Source organism: Sturnira hondurensis, unplaced genomic scaffold, assembly GCF_014824575.4.
Source record: "Sturnira hondurensis isolate 20B ecotype Veracruz unplaced genomic scaffold, ASM1482457v3 Scaffold0015872, whole genome shotgun sequence".
Taxonomy (NCBI): domain Eukaryota; kingdom Metazoa; phylum Chordata; class Mammalia; order Chiroptera; family Phyllostomidae; genus Sturnira; species Sturnira hondurensis.
This window is the reverse complement of record NW_028088503.1, coordinates 117,522-125,955: the sequence shown is the minus strand read 5'-3', so window position 1 is coordinate 125,955 and position 8,434 is coordinate 117,522.

Below are 8,434 nucleotides of genomic sequence, written 5' to 3'. Positions count from 1 at the left end.
TCCTTATTTCGTTCATGTTCACGTGTCACAAGTTCTTTAGATTCTATATTTCCCCCACTATTCTCACCCTCCCCCCTATCTATTTTCTACCTACCATCTATGCTATTTTCTGTGCCTTCAACTCCCATCTCCCCCTCCCACCCCCCTGTTTCTAACCCTCCATGTGTTCTTCATTTCTATGGTTCCACTCCTGATCTAGCTGTCCTCTTGGTTTGCTTTTGTTTTAGGTGTGGTTGTTAATAACTGTGTGTTTGCTGTCCTTTCACTGTTCATATTTTTCATCTTCTTTTTCTTATATAAGTCCCTTTAGCATTTCATATAATAAGGGCTTGGTGATGATGAACTCCTTGAACTTGACCTTATCTGAGAAGCACTTTATCTGTCCTTCCATTCTAAATGAAAGTTTTGCTGGATAAAGCAATCTTGGCTGTAGGTCTTTGGATTTCATGACTTGGAATACTTCTTTCCAGCCCCTTCTTGCCTGTAAGGTCTCTTTTGAGAAATCCGCTGACAGTCTGATGGGTACTCCTTTGTAGGTGACTGTCCCCTTATCCCTTGATGCTTCTAGGATTCTCTCCTTCATTTTGGTCTTGGCTAATGTAATTATGATGTGCCTTGGTGTGTTCCTTCTTGGGTCCAACTTCTTTGGCACTCTCTGAGCTTCCTGGATTTCCTGGAAGTCTATTTCCTTTGCCAGACTGGGGAAGTTCTCCTTTATTATTTGTTCAAATACGTTTTCCACTCGTGGCTGTTTCTTTCCCCCTTCTGGTACCCCTATAATCCGGATGTTGGAACGTTTAAAGATGTCCTGGAGGTTCCTAAGCCTCTCCTCATTTTTTTGAATTCTCATTTCTTCATTCCTTTCTGGTGGGATGTTTTGTTCTTCCTTCTGGTCCATTCCATTGATTTGAGTCCCAGTTTCCTTTCCATCACTATTGGTTTCCTGTGCATCTCCCTTCATTTCAATTAGTTTAGCCTTCATATGTTCCTCTAATTTGTGACTATGTTCCTCTAATTTATGACTATAATATACCAGTTCTGTGAGCATCCTGATAAATAGTGTCTTGAATTATGCTTCTGAGAGGCTGGCAATTTCTCGGTCACTTAGAGTTATTGGCTCTGGGACTTTGAGTTCTTCTTGCACCATCTTTTGGGCTGTTTGTGCCTGTTCAGTAGCAGGATCAGAGCCCTAAAGTGTTCACTAGACCAGGGCAACTAAGTCGCTGGGTTGTGACATTTATGTGGGGGCGGGGTCAAAGAGGGACAATGGCTTCCTGTCTGCCGCCTGCCGCCGGGGCCCCAGTGCCACAGCCACCACCATAACCAGGCCCACGCGTTTCGTTCCACTGCACGCGCGTGTGCCACCGCCATCAGCCCTCCACCACTGGGTTCGCCCCCTGGGGCCTGCATGGGCCGTCTCACTGTGTGCGAATGTGCGACCGGGTCAGTCTGCCCCACACCCCGACTGGACTGGTCCCGGGCTGCCTGTACGCCTAGGTCGGGGGATCTGTCCTGCCCGACCCAGCTCGGCTGCAGGCTCCGCCTCTCTTACCGTCACCGCTGAATGGTTCGTAGTTGTCAGACTTCCGTATAATTCCGTTTTCTGGTCTTTGGGTGTGTCCTAGTTCCCCAAACCTTTGTTGTGTTCAAACTTGGTTGTGGGAGAAGGCACAGTGTTTCCACCTATGCCTCCATCTTGGCGGAAGTCAACACCACTTCTTAATGTGACTTAAAAACTGAAGAAATAAGAATGCATTTACATTTACAATTTTATATAGAGCACATGTTTTCATGGATTACTAGGTGAGGTGCAGAGAAGTGAGAATTGAAGCAACGAAGTTGTTTTCCTAGTAAAACCATTCTACAGTACTTCTGCCAGCTAATGCTTTTCTAAACTCTGATGAGTGGCAATGGCAGTCACATAATCCCATTCTAGGATCTGACCATGGGAATCCCTGGGATCAGGACAGCCATCCATGGACAGGAAGCCTGAAATACCGAACCAGGAAAAACAAACCAGGTGCCTCTATCAGCTTCACTGACACAAGAAATATACAATGGAAGTTTTATAGAATTCCTGTAGGATATTCTTCTTGCCATGTGTTAGCACCTCTGTATAGGGCAGCAAAGAATAGAAGGCTCTTTCTAGGAGGTGGTAGAAGCAGATGGTTCTAACATAGGAAGACATGAAGGAGAAATTGTGTAACAGCTCTGGCTTCATTTTCACTGTAAAAGAAGGCAACAGTATTAGATGGCTTTTTTGTCCCTCTCAGGTTGGCTGCCATGAGACAGGGACAGGCTCTCGCCATAAATGTGACCAGGGAGGGGTTCTGACTAAGAGGAGTGAGAAACCTAGGCTTTGACAGCTGGGGTGTCAGATGGTACTCCTAGCACCCCCCACCCTCCCAGCATAGTGTAAGGAAAGGGTCTTCACAAAGATGTCTTTCTCTTCATTCTAACACTGAAGACTTTGGCCAACATTTTGTCCAGCTCTTCTGTTAGTCATTAACCGGTTTATATATAATGACTGGTAGGTAGGAGGGTACAGTTTACAATATTTTCCTTGAATCGGATAGGAATGCACAGGAAGAGAGGATAAAGCTGAAGCACCTACTGCTTGATTTCCTGGGTGATGAGTCACAGAGGCCCTTTCTGTCCACACCAGAAGGACAGGACACAGGGGACCTCAGGAGGCTTCTTGACCAGAGGGCTTTACTCTCTGACCACCTAAAGCCCACCCATTCCCCAGACACATACCTGTGGAGTCCAGGGAACAAATTACAAAGCATCTTCCCACCATTCCACGTCTTTCCTACTGAACAGAATAAACCTGACCTTCTGTTCTCAACTCCAGCTTTGTTATCCGAGGGTGTCAGTGCATGTGAGTGACTGTGTCTGTAGTACTAGTAGAGAAGTGAGAACTCAGGATGAATGTCAGGGTGGTCCTACTCAGCAGGATCTTGGCATGAAAATGTAACAGGTAGACAAATCAGGTGTTATAGGATGTGTCACAGCACAATCTCACAGTCCCTAAGTACCTGGATTCTGAGCAGCTGATCTCAGGTGGAGCCTGCCTCTGTACCTTCAAAGAGAATGGTTTAAGTTTCATGATGTGGTGTGTGTGGACCCCATGGAGCTTGTTAAATTGAGCACATCCAATGACTGGTTCCCCCTAAGAGAGTGAACTATCTTGGTCTGCTGAAAAGTGCTATTTTTACTGGGAAATCCACAGAGATTGAAGTCTATTTCTTTATACTTAGGGCCCTTTAAGTGACTTCAAGGACACTGAATTGGCTATCCTGAGGATGGATTCAGTGGGCACTGCTGTTCACACTGACCTGCAATAGTAAACACTGATCTTGAACACTGCAGTTTGGGAAGAGGCCTGGCATGAGAGATTAAGTTATGTGCTAGGAGCATATAAAATATAGTAAGTCACTTGGAGTGATGAGATTCCATAGAAAGGGCTTGTTCAGGGGAGATGCACAAAACCTCCATAATTTTTAGAGGAGTATAACATAATAGACAACAGTGGAATTCCAGATATAACACAGGCAATCAAAGGAACAAATAAAGACTTCAACATAAAAAATGAAAGATAAAAATCACATGATCATAGCAATAGATGTGGAAAAAAACATTTGATAAAGTGCAGTACCCATTTATGATAACAGCAAAGTGTTAATAGGAGAATACCTCAACATAATAAAGTCCATGTATGAGATATATACAGCCTACACCACACTCACTGAGCAAAATCTAAAAGCTTTCTTCCGAAGGTCAATAACAAGACAAAGGTGTCCACTTTCACCACTTTTATTCAACATGATAAAGGAAATACAAGATGCTTCAATCAGACAAGAAAAAGCAACAAAAGGCACAAAAACTGGGAAGGAGAAAGTAAAACTGCAGTTGTTTGCAGATGACACGATAATGTACATAGAAAATCCTATAGGCTCTACCAAAAAATACTCAACCTAATAAGTGAATTTGCAAAATATCAGGATGCGAGTCAATATTCAGATTAAAAGCATTTTTGTACACCAACAATGAAATATCAGAAACAGATACTAGGAAAGAAATCCCCTTGACTATAGCAACAAGAAAAACTATGTAGGAATAAACTGAACCAAGGAGGTACAGGACTTGCACTCAGAAAACTACACAACACTGAAGAAAGAAATTAAGGAAGATACAAATAAATGGAAGCATATATGGTGTTCATGGATTGGAAGAATTAACATCATTAAAATGTCCACACTACCTAAAGCAGGCCGTAGATTCAATGCAATCTCTATTAACATACCAATTACATATTTTACAGAGTTAGAACAAACATTTCAAAAATATATATGGATCCCAAAACAACCCCAAAGAGTCTCAGGAATCTTGAGAAAGAGGAACAAAGTAGGAGGGATCACAATACCTCATATCAGACTATATTACAAGGCCACTGTAATCAAAACAGTCTGGCATTGGCATAAAAATAGATACATACTTCAATGAAACAGAAGAGAGAGCCCACAAGTAATTCCATGTCTCTTTGGTCAACAATATTCGACAAAGTGGGCAAGAACATAAAATGGAGTAAAAATTGCCTCTTCAACAAATAGTGTTGGGAGAACTGGAATGTTACATGCAAATAAAAATGAGGTTAGACCACCAACATAAACCATATACCAGAATTAACTCAAAATGGACCTAAGATGTAAACTTAAGCTGTAACATCATAAAAGTCCTACAGGAAAATGTAGTCAGTAATACTTCACATATCCAATGCAGCAATATTTTTGCTGATGTATCCTTCTAGCCTAGAGAAATAAAGGAGATAATAAACAAACAGGGCTACATCAAATTAGAAAGATTCTGCATGGGTAAAGAAAACATCATCAAAGTGAAAAGGAAACCAACCATATGAGAAAACATATTTGCCAATGATACCTGAGAAGAGGATTTGATCTCCAAAATATATAATGAACTCACAGGACTCACCACCAGGAAGGCAAACAATCCAATTAAAACATGGGCAAAGGACCTGAACAAACACTTCTCCAAGAAGAACAAACAGAGGATCTATAGGCACATGAAATAATGCTCAACATCAGTAGTCATCAGAGAGATGTAAATTAAAACCACAAGGAGACACCTCTTCACACCATTCAGAATGGCCATCACTCACAAATCAACAAATAGAACGTGCTGGCGAGGATATTGCTGATAAAGGAACCCTGGTGCGCTGTTGTGCAGCACCTGTAGAAAACAGTATGGAATTTCTTCAGAACATTAAAAATGGAACTGTCTTTTGATCTAGTGATTACACTGCTGGAATTGCACTCTAAGAAGCATAAAACACCAATTCAAAAGAACCTATGCACCCTAATGTTCATAGCAGCATTATTTGCAATAGCCATGTGCTACAAACAGCCTACTGCCCATTAGTAAATGAGTAGATCAAATAACTGTGACATTTAAATAACAGAATACTAATTAGCAGAAAGAAAGAACAAACTCCTATCTTCCACGATAAGATAGGTGGAACTGAAGAGTATTATCCTAAGTGAAATGAACTAGGCAATGAAAGGGAGATACTGTATGATCTCACCTTCAAGGGGAACTTAATGATCAAAACAAACAAACAAGCAAATAGAACCAAAGAATGGCAACAAGGACCAGACTGATAGTAATGAGAGAGGAAGTGGGAAGGCAATAAGGAGGGAAGGAGGAAAAAGGTCAAGTCAAGGAACAGGTATAAATGACCCATGGACATGAACACCAGGGTGGGGATTGACTGTTGGAGTAACTCGGGGGGTGGGAAGGGGGTGGGACTGCGAAAAGGGAAAAGGGAAAAGGGAAATAGAACACCAGTAAAAAAGACTTCAAATAACTGTAATTTATGCCAAAAAGGGAAACAAAGTTATAAAGAATGAAACTATAATATTTTAATGAAGTACTAGAATCTACAAGAAAACAATTATTCATTCTGAAATGGCTATATATACTGACCTCAATAAAGAAAACATCAAATACAACACATGGCTATGCCCAACACAGAGCAGGACCAATAAACTCAAATGAAAATTAAGAGAAAAGTACCAAATGAAAGCATAAAATGGAAAAACTGGAGTTGACTCAGAAAGACGTCTTTGAAAGTGCTAAAAACTGTTCTAACATATACTCAAGAAGGAAGAAAAATTAAATGAAAAAAAACCAATATTGAATATATTATTTCTGAGAATTTCCCAACTCTGATGAAGGATATGCTCCCATGAGCACAGAAATCTCAGGAAATCACAGGTAGGACACATTTGCATACAACACCATGATCCTACGATATTATAGTGACATTTTTGAAAACCAACAATAAAGTAAATATTCTCAAAACTTAGAAAAAATATTTATTCATTACCCAATACCAACAGGAATCATTGCTTTACCTGGAAGAAATACATCCTTTAGTGTCCTTTGCATGTGGTCCTGTTGGCAATGAAGATTTGGTTTTGTTTGCTTGGGGTTTTTTGCTTGTTTTTTTCTTGACTTGTGTTTCTGTTTGAAAACATGTTCACTTCATCTTAATTTTGGAAGCATATTTTCCTGTATGTAAACTTTTGGATTGACAGTTGTCTTTTCAATACTTCACAGATACTGCTCATTGACCTCTGACTTCTGTAGTTCCAATTTGGGCAGTCAGAAATTACTATCGATGTATCTCTCATAGTAGTGGAGAGAGGACCCAGTTCCATGGAGGCAGCTGTACTCTAATTTCCCACCTTGCATAAGGGAAGGCTGGTCTCATAGGCCATTGCCATCATTTCAACCTGGGACCTTAGGGACTGAAAGTGACTTTAAGCCACTGCTGGCTTCAGATCTCCCCATTCAGTTGCTCATTCTGCCTCATTTTTGTCCTTTGAGAGTTTTACTTATCCTCTTTAAAGCCTAGCTATACATTTCAGAGTTATGGTTTTTAAAATGTTCTACCCAGTAGTTTTAAGTGCTTTCTCCTAACACAATTTTCAGGATGTCCACTGTGCTGTATTGCTACTATTTCTATTCTAGAAATCCCAGGAGTAACCTACCTGGAGAGGAAGTCAAACACCTGCTTTTCCCTTCACAAATGAGTACTTGATGCAAACAGAGCTGCACTAAAAGGATGCAAGTTCCCTTCTCATTACTGGCCCAGAAAAGCCAGTTATTCCTGTGATGCATGTTCCTTACCCTTGTTCCTACCTCCTGTTCCACTTTCTGGCTTGTGTTATTTTATGGGAGGCTTATCACATCTCTTTTCCGAATGTCTGCTCTTCATCTTTAATGCATATCTTGGTTCCTACTTTCTTGGATTCTCCATTATTCCAGTTCATAATCTTTTCTTGTCTATAACATGCTCAGATTTATAAGCCTCTATATGTTTCAGAGATTTTCTGCTTTTAAAACTATAATTTAAAAAAATTTATACTCGTCAAATAGACGATACATTATATATGTATATTTGTTATAGAGACAATTCATCAGAGTCAGATTTCAAAAATCAAATATGCACATAGAAGAAAAACACGTTCTTTATTATCCCTCTGAGTTTTCCCTCAATAATTGCACATTATACATACTGCATTAGTAACCATTTTCTCATGTACCATGAATTGTAAATATTTGCAAGCCAGTAAATCTACAACAAAACCTGACCTTTAAGAAGATATTCTTTAACATGCACATTCCTTATAAATATGTATTTTAACTTTTTCCTACTATTGGAAATCTTGGATGTTTTCAATATTTACCTTCTACAAACTAACACTACAAAGAAGAGTCTTTGCTCACATAATTATTTCCTCAGATAAATTCTTTAAATGGGAATTACTGGATCACAACTAACTTGCAGTGTTCATCTCTACCATTATGTACCAAATTGACCTGGGCTACATAAGCACTGTGTGGTATCATATATTTTCTCAAAGCTTTCCCATGAAATAGAAAGAAGACTCATAGATGAAGAACACACTGACAGGTATCAGAGGAAAGGGAGTTAGGGGGCTGGGTTAAAAAATTGAAGGGATTAAGGGAAAATAAATAAATACATCAAACAGACACAGACCAGAGTAAGGTGATTACCAGAAGGAGAGAGGAGTGGGGGAAGATAGAAGAGGGTAAAGGGGCAATAAATGGTGATGGAAGGAGACTTGACTCAGCGTGGTGAACACACATTATAATATATAGATGATGTATTACAGAATTGCACAGCTGAAACCTATGTCATTTTATTTTTTTAAATTAATTAATTTATTTTTACACAGAGGGTAAGGGAGGGAGAAAGAGAGGGAGGAAAACTTCAATGTGTGGTTCCCTTTCATGTTCCCCCTATTGGGTCCCTAACCTGCAACCCGGGCATTTGTGCAGACTGGGTATTGAACCAGTGACCCTTTGGTTCTCAGGCCAGCCCTCA